Source organism: Equus przewalskii, chromosome 23 (genome assembly GCF_037783145.1).
Source record: "Equus przewalskii isolate Varuska chromosome 23, EquPr2, whole genome shotgun sequence".
Taxonomy (NCBI): Eukaryota; Metazoa; Chordata; class Mammalia; order Perissodactyla; family Equidae; genus Equus; species Equus przewalskii.
The window spans coordinates 13,827,125-13,841,498 of record NC_091853.1 but is presented as its reverse complement, the minus strand read 5'-3'; positions in this window follow the sequence as shown (position 1 = coordinate 13,841,498).

Below are 14,374 nucleotides of genomic sequence, written 5' to 3'. Positions count from 1 at the left end.
GTGGCCTAGTGGGTTAAGTTCGGTGACTCCACTTTGGCAGCCAGGGGTTTGGTTCTTGGGCTTGGACCTACACCACTCGTAAGTGGCCATACTGTGGTAGTGACCCACACACGAAATAGAGGAAGATTGGCACAGATGTTAGCTCAGGGTGAATCTTCCTCAAGCAAGAGGAAGATTGGCAATGGATGTTAGCTCGGGGTGAATCTTTCTCAGCAAAAAAAAGAAACAACCAAACTTCTCTCCTGACCCTGGTTTTAAAAATACTGGGGAAAAACTCTGGCCAGGCTTGGGTTATGTGTCCATCCTACATCAATCACTATGATCAAGGAGATGGGGTATAACCATTGGCTCATCCCAGGCAATGGGCTTGTTCCTATAGGTAGCGGTATGAACACGGTAACTGGCAGTGCCAACAAGAACTACATGTTTGGAGTAAGAAAGGAGCAGTTTTCCAAAGTAAAAGGAGTACTGTTATCAGGGGCAGAGGTCAGAAGGGGCCACGCAGACCAAAGCAGATGATGACCACCACCAGAAGGCACAAGTGTGCAGATCAAACAGGAGAATGTGAGTCTGCATAGTGCCCAGGCTAGCAGGGCTTGACTGACAGTTGTTTTTTTAAAATAGTAGGAAAGGCTGAGGTCTGAGTACATCTGGAGGTCACAATACCTATGTCAAAATGTGTCTTGAACACCAGAGATTTTCAGGTGTCCAGGTAAACTCCATTCAAGCTTCTTGGGTACAAAAAGGGGGAGAAACATACATAGAGGAGAAAGAATATCTTGCAAGAATTTGCCTTGTCTACCCAGCAGGCACTAATGCTTATTGGAAGAATTGCTCAAACGAAATATTGAGTGTTTTTATGTTCTCAGATGACCACATCAGCATCCAGATGTCTCATTTTATTTTAATTAATTAATTAACTTTGGTGAAGCAGATTGTCCCTGAGCTAACATCTGTGCCAGTCTTCCTCTAGTTTGTATGCAGGGTGCTGCCACAGCGTGGCTTGATGAGTGGTGTGTAGGTCTACACCCAGGATCCAAACCCATGAAGCTCAGGCCACCTAAGCGAAGTGTGTGAACTTAACCACTACGCCACCTGGCCGGCCCCTGTCTCATCTTACTTTATGATGGCATGGTCATCAGCAGACACCCTGAAGGATTTCTTGAGGCTCCACCCCGCCTTCTTCATGGACCTCACTTGCTCCGTGCTGTTGTCCATGGTTCAGCCATGCCCCTTCAGCCCTGGTTTCCACCCTCCTGCCCAGACCCTGGAGAGGATGCTTCTGTTGGACACAGGGGCTTTCTGGATTGGCTGTGCCCAGATGCAGCTACCCTATCTCCCTAGTGCCAAGCTCTGCAGTTTGGTGGTTGGCCCTGCCTCATCTGCAGCTGGGCACTGTCGGCTCTGGTCTAGAAGGGGCGTTTGAATGCATTATCTGCTACTGTACTTTCCTGGAAACAGAAGATGCCCTGTCAGCCACTTGGTGAGCCTGAATTTTCCTAGCTGATCTTCGTGGTCTCCTCTTCCCAACTTTGCCTTACCGTCTGAAACAAGCTACCTATCTGCCAGTCCTCTCTGGCAACTTGTTTATATCATTCTTGTCTTCAAAGTGATCACGCTTGTGATGGTCTCCCTTGCCCATTCACCGGTTGTGTGAGATGGGATCTCTCTTCTCTTCTCTAGTCTTTGCATATCCCGGCTGATGCTCAAATGGCAGTAAGAAAAAAGATAATGGTATCATCAGAGCAGCCATGAGTCATTGAGCATCTGCTGTATAGCCAGGGTGGTGCTAGGTGCTGGGACTATGGTGCTGAATAGAGATGGACGTACTGAGCAGTTAACGAAGATGAAGCTTCAGGCGCCTCCCTTGCACAGCCTGGTGATTGCTGGGAGCTGTTGAGTGTTCTGCATAGGCAGAGGAAGACTCATGACCATCAGGAAACATTTCTGTGAATGTATTTCTACTAAATTGTCTAAGTGAGCTCTTAGAAGGGACCTAAATCTCCTAAGCTCTAGGAATCTGTGGCACTTTCTATTCTCACTCTAAATGAATATTCATTTATAGTTAATTTTATATTTATAATAGTATATTTATTTTCTTAAAGAGGACTCCCCCCAACAATGATAAAATCTTCAGCCCCCACAAAACTTGAATCTGCCCCTGGTGGTGAACATAAGACATGGTCCTTGCTCTCGAGGAGTTTACAGTTTAGAGGAAGAGATGCTGATCAAAGAATTGCACAAATAAATATATAATTTTAAAGTGAGAAAAGGTAATGAAGGAGAACTATGGAGCATCATGAGTGCAACGGGAGAGAAGGCGTCCCAGAAACTTTTCTGAGCTCAGAGCTGACGGGTTGAGTCGACTGCAACTAGGCCCGGGGAGGGGCTTGATGCTTCTGCTGCACTGTCACTTAGCAAAGAGTTCTGTCCCCCAGTCCCAGACCTGCAGCTCTCCTGGACACAGGCAGAGAGGCCATCCTGGCCGGTCAGTTGCAGACTTCTTCCTGGTCTCACTCCTCGGCACCCTTTCCCGGAGTACCCCATTCCCTGCTTAAACCTTCCAGTGACTTCCCAACCACACAGAAAACCCACATTCTGCCCCACGGCCTAAAGGCAGTGCCGCCTCTCAGACCCCATCTCTCCATCCTGTGCTCCACCCCTCACCGGCCACGCCACAGCTCTGTGCCCACTGAGGTGGTTTTAATACTGTCATTGGCCCTAAGTGGCATTAATTTTGTAGGCATATCGACTGTACTTAAATGCACCAACATCTTTGAATATATATATATATATATATATATATTTCGGAATAAAAGCTTTAAAAGCAATGTTTAGACTTTTGTATAAGTAATTCCTTTATTTTATAGTGGGTATGACTTCTCAGTAATTATCGTGCATACTGAGGAATTATTACAAAGCGAGAAAGTCTAACGAAATGTAAAGCAGCTTTTACGATTAAGTTAACAAGCAATGAAGATACGATTACATTTATATCATTTAGGTAAACATTTATTAACATTAATTTGCAGGTTTGTTTTTGATTTGGGAACCAATCTCCCCCTACTCCCCGCCTCGCCCCCCGGAACAGCAGACATTTTCTCAAGACCCAGAAAAGCTCAGCGGCCTGGGAGCTATTTCTGGAACGCCTACGGGATGACACCGTGCTGGCTCCTGCCACAGGCCTTTGCTCTCGCCGTTCCTCCTGCCTGGTCTGCTCCTCCTGTGGCTACGTCTAGGGAGTCCGAGAAGGAGAGTCCCAAATGCTCCCGCCCTCACTCACTATAGTCATTCCCTGGGGTTGCCGTAACAAAGTACTACGAACGGGGTGACTTACGATACAGATTGATTGTCTCCGTTCTGGAGGCTAGATGTCCAAAATCAAAGTGTCCTCAGGGTTGGCTCCCGAGGCTGTGCGGGAGAATCCGTTCCGGGCCTGTCTCCTAGTTTCCGGTGGCCCCAGACGTTCCCTGGCATGAACATGACTGTCTTCTCCCTGTCTCTTCATACCATCTTCTCTCCGTGCCTCCGTCTCCGTGTCCAGGTGTCCCGTTGTGATGAGGACACAGGCGGGTTGGATTAAGGCCCACCCTAACAACCTCGTCTGAACTTGACCACCTCTGTAAACACTGTCTCCAAACAAGGTCACATTCTGAGGTACCAGGGGTTAGGACTGCAACATCTTTTTGAGGAGGCACAATTCAACACACAACACTTGTGATTTATTTATGCGATTCTCTATCTCCTCAGTTAGAATGTTCTCTCTGGAGAACCTGTCCTGACCCGCCTCTTTGGAGCCCCCTTCCTCCCGGCTGCCATATCTTTCCCACAGCTTAGCAACGTCACTGTGGCAAGGAGCCCCTTCCCGGAACTTCTAATTAATTCCGTGTTCAGATCTATTGCCCCCTAGCCTGGCTTGAAAAATTTTTATTCTAATTTTCCTCATGATATTTTCTGTGACCATGAACTATTTAGAAGTGTGTTGTTTATTTTCTAAATGTTTGGGATTTTTCCTAAATGTCTTAGTGTTATTGATTTCTAATTTAATTTCATCGAGGTCATATTTGAACTTTGTACAGTTTCAGTCATTTTAAATTTGTTGAGATTTATGTTATGCTCCTGCATGTGGTCTCTCTTGGTGAACACGCCACACGCAATTTAAAGGAACACGCATCCAACGCTTGCTGGGTGTGGTCTTCTGATCACTTGGGTCAAGGCGGCTGACAGTGTTCAGCCCTCTTGTCCTTACTGACTTTTGGTCGACTTCTATCAATTGCTGAGAGCAAGAGAGATTAAAAATCTCCCACTGTGATTGTGGAAGTGTCTATTCCTTTCTCCTGTCGACTTTTGCGTCATGCATTTCGAGACTCTGTCATTAAGAACATACACATTTATGGCTTCTTTTTTATCTATACATTCCAGAATGTCCCTTTTTATCTTTAGTAATACTTTTTAATTTTGAATTCTATTTTGTCCATTACTGATATACCCTCTACACTCTTCTTACGTTACCGTTTACATCGTTATGTCTTCTGTTCCTTTACTTTCCAGTTATTTGTGTCCTCATGTAGAAAGTGGCTCTCTGAGACAGCGTAGACTTGGGTCTTGTTTTTATTCATTCTCACAATCTCTGCCTTTTAATTGGAGTGTTTAGGTCATTAACACACAAAGTAATATTGATATGGTTGGATTTATATATATCATTTTATTATTTACTTTCTGTTTTTCCTCTGTTTGTTCCTCTCCCTTTCCTGACTCCTTCTGGACTACTCGAATGTTCCTAGAATTCCATTTTAACTTATCTATTGACTTTTTAGCTATACCTGTTTGCAATTTTTAGTGGTAGATTTAGGGCCTTGGTACTTAACGGGGAGGCATTTGCCCCCAGGGGACAGTTGGCAATGTTGGAGACATTTCTGACGGCCACAAGTAGGGAGAAGGGTACTACTGACATTTAGAGGGTTGAGACCAGGGATGCTGCTCAACATCCTACAATGCTCAGGACAGGCCCCTGCAACAAAGAACGATCTGCCTGAAAATGTCAATAGGGCCACTATTGAGAGACACTGACTTATCATCATGTCCTTAGAGTTAATATTGTACCGCTTTGCATAAAATGCAGAAACTTTGCCATTGTAAAGGTCCATTTGCCACCCCACTGCCTCTGTCCTTTGTATCAGGGGCAGCAAACCTATGGTTAGTGGGCCAAATTCAGCCTGCTACCTATTTTGATACACAAAGTTTATTTGGAATATAGCCACACCCATTCCTTTACGTTTTGTCTCTGCCTGCTTCTGCACTACAATGCGGAGTTGAGTACTTATGACACAGACCCTATGGCCTTCATATCTAAAATATTTACCATCTCGCCCTTTACGGAAAATTTTGCCATCTCCTGCTTTATATTATAGTTGTCATATGTATTAATAATTTCTACTTATATTATAAAACCCATGAGAAAAATGTTATTTTTTTGCATCAGATAGTCATACGTATTTTAAAGAAATTAGGAGGAAAAAATAATCTTTTCTATTTATCTCAGTAGTTACCATTTCCAATGCTCTTCATTCCTTCTCGAAGAGCTGAGTGTCAATCTGGTGTTATTTTCCTTTAGCATGAAGAACTTGATCATTTCTTGAAGTAACGCTCAACTGGCATGAGTTTCCTTAATTTTATTCTATCTGAAATTATCTTCATTTGCCTTCATTCTTGAAGCATATTTGTACTAGATACAGAATTGATTTTTTTTCCTTTCAGCACTTTATTTTTTTATTTTTTATTTTTTTTAAAGATTTTTTTTCCTGTTTCTCCCCAAAGCCCCCCAGTACATAGTTGTATAGTCTTCGTTGTGGGTCCTTCTAGTTGTGGCATGTGGGATGCTGCCTCAGCGTGGTTTGATGAGCAGTGCCATGTCCGCGCCCAGGATTCGAACCAACGAAACACTGGGCCGCCTGCAGTGGAGCACGCGAACTTAACCACTCGGCCACGGGGCCAGCCCCGCCTTTCAGCACTTTAAAGATGTTTCCATGGCTTCTGATGAGCAGTTAGCAGTCATTCATATCATTGTTCCCCTGTATGTAATGTGCTGTTTTTCTCTGACTGCTTTCTCTTTCTCTTTGCTTCTCAACAGTTTGACTTTGATGTGCCTAGGCATGGTTTTCTTCATATTTACCCTTCCTCAGGTTCACTGAGCTTCTTGAATCTATGCATTTATATATTTCACCATATTTGGGAAAGTTTCAACCATTATTTCTTCAAATATTTCTTCTGCTCCATTCTCTCATTCTTCTCCTTCTGTGACTCCAATTATAAGTATATTATATATATGCCCCCCAGGTTCCATAGGTCTATGAAATTTTTCTCTGATTTTTAAAGATTTTATTTTTCCTTTTTCTTCCCAAAGCCCCCTGGTACATAGTTGTGTATTTTTAATTGTGGGTCCTTCCAGTTGTGGCATGTGGGATGCCGCCTCAGCATGGCTTGATGAGTGGTGCCGTGTTTGCACCCAGGATTTGAACTGGTGAAACCCTGGGTGGCCGAAGCAGAGTGTGCCAACTTAACCACTTGGCCACAGGGCCAGCCCCATTTCTCTGATTTTTTTAAAAATTGGTTTTTCTTCTTTGTTCTTAGATTAATTTCTGTTGATCTATCTTTGAGTTCATTGAATTTTTCTTCAGTCATCTCTATTCTGCTGTTTAGCTGATTCCATAATTTTTAATTTCAGATATTATAATTTAGTTTATTTCATAGATTGTAATTTTTATTTCTAGAATTTCCAGTTTATTATTTCTATTTTTCTTCTGAGATTTCCTACTTTTCTATTTATTGCAAGCATATTTTTCCTTGCATCATTGGGCATAGATATATAGCTGCTATAAGTCTTATTTTCTGATTCCAGCGTCTTACTCATTTTGTGGTCATTTTCCATTGAGAGTAAGTTACATCTTCCTGTCTCTTCATATAGCAAGTAATTTTCGGTTGTCTCCCAGATGTTGTGAATATTATGCTGTGGAGACTCTGGATTCGGCTGTATTCCTCCAAAGACTTGCTTTTTTTGGTTTAGTTTAATTTTAGCAAGCAATCAACTTGGCTAGACAAGTTACAAACTGTCTCTTGGGAAGCAGCTCAAAATCAGTTCATGTCTTCCTGCTCCAGCTGAGCTGATCTGACTCTGCACCACACACGTGTGGTTCAGGGGTCAGCCAGAAATTTGGGCAGAGTTTATACACAGAACTTAGGACTCCCCCTCTTTGACTCTCTCTTCTGGAATTCTTCCCACATTTTTCAGTGGCTTTTCATGCCCTGAACTCTGTCCTCTGGTTCTTCAGGCCAGAAAATATTGCTGGTTTCCTATCAAAGTTTTGGCTGCTCTGCACACAGCACCAAGTGCAGCTTACCCTGAGGCTAAATGCCATAAAACGGGGTACTTTATTCCATATTGTTTCTCTCTTCCAAGTGTTGACTCTCCTCCAGGATCTGCCTCCCTTTTCTACTCTCCAATGCCTGAGTGCAGTTCCTTTGTGTGTGTGTTTCTCTAGAGATTAGACTTCTTCCCTGTGAGAAGGTCAGTCCACAGGAGCTTGCTTGGTCACAGTGGAAAACAGAAGTCCAGCTTTAAAGTTTTTAAATTTGTTTTTATATAAATAAGACCATAGCAACAAACAGAACTCAAAACACAAGAAATAATTTATCCACTATTATCTTTTCTCGATTTGTCCATATTCCCTTCCATTTCTTATTTTTATTCATATCCAACTTTAACTTTGCTATGACAATGGTACACATACAACTTTGTGCCCCCTTCCACATGGCATTATAGCCAATGCCATGACGGGGAATATTTAATAGCTTGCTCTCTGGGGGTGGGGGTGAGCCCTTCTTGGTAGCATTGCTAATTTCCCTGGTGGGAATACCCCCACCATGGCTGATTTCGCACTACTGACATGACATCACCGAATGTGGAGTAGGAAAGAATGCACACATTTGACTCTTTCAAGTCAGTATGGGCTGGCTCCAGCACACCACTAATTATAGTGGCCGTATAATGTTCCATCATGTAAATGGATAACAATTTACTCAGTTATTCCCACAACATTGAATATTGTGGTTGCTTTTGACGTTTCATAGTCATAAACACTTATGCATGTCTTCAGTGTTTGTATCTCTTTTCTCAAAAAGTTTTTCTCAAAAAGGTCAAATATATAAACAATTTTATGATTCATGATACACACTGTACTTTCCAAAATTATTGTGCCAATTTATATGACCACAACTATATACAAGTGTTCAAACTTTTTTTTGAAAGGGTACCAACACCTTCTACCAGGGATTCCACTGTGAATATAAAATAAAGAACAGTGGGGCTGGCCATGTGGCCCAGTGGTTAAGCTCCCACACTCCGCTTCGGCGGCCCAGGGTTTCACTGGTTCGGATCCTGGGCGCAGACATGGCACCACTCATCAGGGCATGCTGAGGCAGCGTCCCACATGCCACAACTAGAAGGACCCACAACTAAAATATACAACATGTACAGGGGGGATTAGGGGGGATTTGGGGGGAAAAACAAACAAACAAAAAGATTGGCAACAGTTGTTAGCTCAGGTGCCAATCTTTAAAAATAATAATAATCATAAACATTATCAGTGCATTCCCTCTCTTCCTATTTATTTATTAAAATTCTAACACAGGGGCTGGCCCCGTGGCAGAGTGGTTAAGTTTGCGTGCTCTGCTGCAGGCGGCCCAGTGTTTCGTTGGTTCAAATCCTGGGTGTGGACATGGCACTGCTCATCAAACCACGCTCAGGTGGCGTCCCACATGCCACAACTAGAAGGACCCACAACTATGTACTGGGGGGCTTTGGGGAGAAAAAGGAAAAAAATAAAATCTTAAAAAAAAAAATTCTAACACAAAACCTTATGCCAGAGAAAAGTTCTGGGCTCGACATTCTGCTCTCGAGCTCCTTCTGGGAACCTTGGCCTTGAACAATGGAACAGGTCCACAGAGCTGCCACATAACTGCTCGTGTCATCTAGAAATAGAACAAGGGCACAAACAACAGAAGTGAAGTTTTTTGATAAGACATATTAGAGGGGCTATTTCCTTATTTCTCTGTATATCCCTTATCCACTTTCTTTTATTTGTCTTTCTCCTCCGCCATTTGAACGTTTTTGTGAGATGTGAGGGAGTTCTATTCCATCTTCATTACCCTGATAATTTTCTTTTCTCTCCTGCTTCCCATTCTGGGGAAAAATCCTTTTTGTGGCATTAGGGGCCTGGGGAGAGAAGTAGAGAAGATGTTTGGAGAAGAGACCATGGTGTCTAGCCCTAGCATTACTTTCCTGGTCCTTCTGTCTTCAGTGACAGGTTTCAAATCTTGAACTTGGCGTGGCTTCCACGCCAGAGCTTACCCGCTTCCTACAGACCTCCGGTTGCCAGAGGTTAATCACCAAACAGTGTCTGTCCCTGTCACCAGGGGAGACTCCAGGCCGTCCAGAGGTGCACCTTTCCCTCGGCTCTCCTGTAAAGAGGGCCGCAGAAGAATCCCGAGCCCTGGTCTGCAAGCAGTCTGTAAGTGCTGGCTCCTTCCCGAGCCCTGGTCTGCAAGCACTCTGCAAGTGCTGGCTCCTTCCTCCTCTGCCCTTTCCTGGGAAGCAGCCAGGCTTGCTGGATCCAGGGAGGCGCTGTGATGTGGCGGAAGAAAACCTGAGCTGGGAGTCAATTAGACCTGATTTGCATTCACAGGTCCTCAGCTGACCTGTGTCTGACCCCTGCTTTCCATGGGCGGAATGCTCCCTCTCTTTGGTCACAACGAGACTTATTTATCTGATTTTTTGTAAAGTAGCCCTTCTCTAAACCTCCAGAGAACTTTCGCAGGGAACCTGGGTTGGAAGACTTATTGCCACTCTGGGGCAGCCCCAGAGAGCAGACAGTCAGCCAGTGGCAGGGCAGGACCAGCCTGATGACAGCTGCAGACATGGCTGGAGGAGCTCCCATGGAGAGCAAGCCCCAACAGAGAGTTTTTACTCCCTTTGCTGCAGGTACCAGGAGAGCAAACTCAAGCCTGAGTTTTTCAGGCCTCCTGGGTCTGGGTGGAGGTGGAAGGAATTGCTCACGCTTTGGGAGCGAGTGATCTCAGAATGCAGAGGCTGCTACCAGGCAGACACCTTCCTCTACACTCATCTCCAGCCTTTGGGGAATCTCCACCTTCCGTGGCCGGGTGTCATAAGGTGGACTCACCCATAAGGAAAGAACACACTTGGACAGGGCTGGACAGTCTGAGAAGCACTTGGGCACACGCTGGCTCGCTTGATGGAAGTAGGTGGGGCCAGCATGATTAAAATGATGAAGCTGAAGAAACTGAGGCTCAGGCAGGCTAAGAAAGTTGTTCCAATTGTACGTCTAGTAAGTGAGATACTCCGCAGCCCAACCTGGACCCAACGGACCACTCACAGTCCCAGCGCCAGGGAGAGAAGAGAGAGACGGCAAAGGCCACTTGCTGCCTGGAGCAATGCTGCGCCACTTGTGTAGTCAGGTGGCTTCCCACCTTCTAAAATAAACTATTTTAAATCTTTTTCTCTCTCCTCAAACCTCCAATGAGCCTCCCTCTCAGCATACCCTCATGTGAGACCTCACTTCAGTCATTTTGATGACAAACCAGAAGCCATCAGTCAGGAACTCCTTTTCCTCCCACCATGAGACTATGACCCCTTGCACCTGTGCTCATCTTCTTTGTCTTCCTTCCAGCTCCTTCCTCCATCAATACCACTCCTGCTTTTGCTCCAGGTTGGGGCTCTTTTATCACTCAAGGACTTTCCTCCAGATCCCTTCCACCTCCCCTTGCAAGCCTCTCTACCAGATCTCTTCCTTCAGCAAACAAACATGCTCTCTGGCTCCCACTAAAACCAATAAAACAAAATTCCTGGATGACCATACATCCTTCCCCGACATGGTCCCATTTCCTTCCTTCTCTTCACAACCAAACTTGACAACAGAGGCGTCTATATTCACCGCTTCCACTTCCTCACACCGCCCTTTATTCCTCAACCCGCTCCAGTCTGGTTTCTGACCTCACCACTCTGCTGAAACAGCTCGTCAGGTTAATGACAAGCCCGTGCTGGCCATCCAGTGCTCACCTGTCTTCCTCGTAGTCAACTGCACGCGGCCTTTGACTCACTCATGGCTCCCTCTTTCTCAAAACACTTTCTTCTTTTGGCTTTTAGTTGAAACCACATGTTTTCATTTCCTATTGCTGCAGTAACAAATGATCACAAACCTACTTGTCTTAAAACAATGCAAATTTATTATCTTACAGTTCTGTAGGTCAGAAGTCCCACTGGCCAAAATCAAGGTGCTGGCAGAGCTGTCTTCCCTCCTGGAGGCTCTAGGAGAGAAACTGTTTCCTCCGTCATTCAGGTGGTTGGCAGAATCCAGTCCTTGCAGTTGTAGGACTGAAGTTCTATGTCTTTGCCAACTGTCGGCTGAGGGCCGTTCCCAGCTTCTGGAGGCCACTACATACCTTGGCTTCTCCATCTTCAAAGGCTGCCATGGTGGGTCAAGCCCCTCTCATGCTTCAAATCTCTTCTGCCTCTTCCATCATCATGTCTCTCTGACCCCCTCTTCTACCTTCCTTTTCCATTTGTAAAGACAAATGGTTAGTTTGGGCCTACTCAGATAATCCAAGATAATCTCTTCGTCTCAAGGTCCTTAACCTTAATTGCATGTGCAAAGTCCCTTTTGCTACATCAGGTCATGTGGTTTCTGTGCATTAGGGTGTGGATCTCTTTGGAGTCCACTGTTAGGCCTACCACACTCTCCTTGCTCTCCTCCGACCTCACCAGCACCTCCTTCTCAGTCTGCTTTCCTGCTCTTCATCATCCCATGACCTTTCACTTTAGAAGCCCTGAGCCTCAGCCCTCAGCTCTCCTCCTTCTCTCCTACGCTTTCTCCATAAGCAATCTCACCTACTCTTGTGCCTTTAAAATACCATCTGCAAACCCATGCTCCAAAATTTTTATTGTCAACCCTAAATTCACTCTTGAGTTCAAGATTCATCTATCTGACTCCACATTTCCACTTGAATATGTAACTGCCATCTCAAACCTAGAATGTCCAAACTGAGACTCTGAGTTTTCTTTACAAACCCTGTTTCTCCCCTGGCCTTGGCCATGTCAGTAAAGGCATCACGCCAGCCCCTTGCTCAGGTCCCAAACCTAGGCAGCATGCTGGATGTCTGTTTTTAACTCACCCCTTCATGCAGCCAATCAGCCAGCCTCATTCACTTGCTTTCCACCCACTTGTCTCCACGCTCACCACCCCCAGCCTGACACAGACCCACCGCCTTTCACCTGGACCACTGCTCTTGCCTCCCAGTTTGCGCCCAGCCCTCACTCTTACCTCTATCCCATTCTCCACACTGCAGCTACAGCAAGCTTTAAAAATATAGCCAGATCAAGTCATGTCCCTGCTTAAGGTTGTCCAAAGTCTTCTCAACATAGTTACAATAAAATTTATTGCCAAAAGCCTCGCTACTCAGTGTGGTCCATGGACGAGAAGCGTTGTCCTAACCTGGGAGCATGTTAGGAATGCAGAATCTCAGGCCCCACTTCAGACCTTCTGAATCCGAATGTGCTCCCGAGATGCTGTGCAGGCACGTTACACTTTGATAAGTGCATGGTCTGGTCCACCTTTCTGACTTCTGTCTCCTATCACCATTCTCTTTGCTAATGAATCTTCCTTCTCTCCCCCTCCCCTGCCCCAAGAAGGCAAGATGAGTGAAGGCAGGGACCCTGATCTGTCTTGCGCATTCCTGGGGCCTAGAAAAGTGCCCGCCCAAGACATATTTTTTGAATGAATTAGCAGCAAATGCTCACCCTTCTCTCCATCCCACTCCCTCCTGTTCCCCTCTCTCTGCAGTTTCCGATCTATTGCAAGCTCTGGCCTGAGGACCGATCAGGCTGCCGGAGTGTCTGGTTCTTAGAGTTTTCCAGGTCTCCAGGAATGGCTCTTGCCCATCCCCAGTCACGAAATGAGTTTTTTTGCAGCGCTCAATCTGTTAACAACTTTGAGGATGCCTAAGTCCAAATAATTACATCTAATTGATCACACTTACATAACACTTACTATTTACCAAGCAGTGTTCTAAGCACTTTACTCACATTGAATAAGCCCACTTATTCCTCAGGTATTCCTTATTGTAATTATCTCCACTTTACATGGAAAACGTGGAAATGTGGAAAACAAGGCAGAGAGACTAATTAATGTGTTCAAAGTCTCACAATAAGGAAGTGGCAGTGACAACCTCCTTAGGCCCAGATTGGAGGGGCCTCCGCCCTGGGTGGGCCTCATGCTTTAGAAGGCCCTGCTCTGGAGATGTCCCTCCCCACAAGGCGGAGAATCTGTGAGGCCAAGGGGAAAGCCCAGACCCCCGTTCTAGACCAGGCTTGGACACCCAGGACTGGAACTCCCAACCCAAATGGCCACGAGTCTGCTTCCAGGGCCTCCTCCCTGGGTTCTCCTTCCTGTGGCTGGATGACACCCCTGAGTGGGCCCAAATGGCGGCCAAGTGGCAGGTTTTTGCAAAAGGCATGGGCAGAGCTTGAATATGCAGGCCTAGTGTCCACGCACGTGTGGGAAGGCTCCTCAAGCTACATGACAGAGCAAGGCTGAGAGGAGGGCCAGCCTTGGGGTGGGGGCCCACTTTCCCCACGCTTCCTCGTTCAGACAGAACTCTGCTGGGCCCAAGAATTCTAAATCCTAAATCCAAACCTAGCCTCCCAGGTCATCATGGAAGTTTATGTGTCAAAAGAGGAGAGAACATATCTTACTTCACAGTTCCTTAGCTTGATTGATAACTTTAAAATATTTAAAATGTTTAGACGCGTGGTCTGCGGCCTCCATTTGTCCTCCTGCCCTGGACCCACAAATGTTGGGCACGGGTCTGGGTGGACCGGCAGCCTGGCCCGGGCATCCTCTTGCTGCTGGAACTCAGCAGTCTCGGCGCTCCGAGTCACGCGCCTTCTCAGAGGACGCTCTGCTCCCGCAGGCCCGGCACGGTGGCCGTCCAGTCCTGTCCTCCAGCTCCTGCCGCGGAAGCTCAAATATTGGTCATCTCTGCTGTATCAAGCAAACACTGGGATGCTCTCTCAAAGGTGCCCCATGAGGTTGAGGGCTTAGGGAGGCCTCCTCTGGCTCGTGTCCCAATGCCACACGTGCCTTGGGTTCAAATCCCAGCTCCACCACTTACTAGCTGTGTGACCTCGGGCAAATGACCTAGACTATCTGTGTTCTATCTTCAAAGATTAGGCGGGAAAGTCTACACACTCGGAATTGTTGCTCCGAGGCCCAGTGACAATGCCATATGGCTCAGCTGCCTCTCC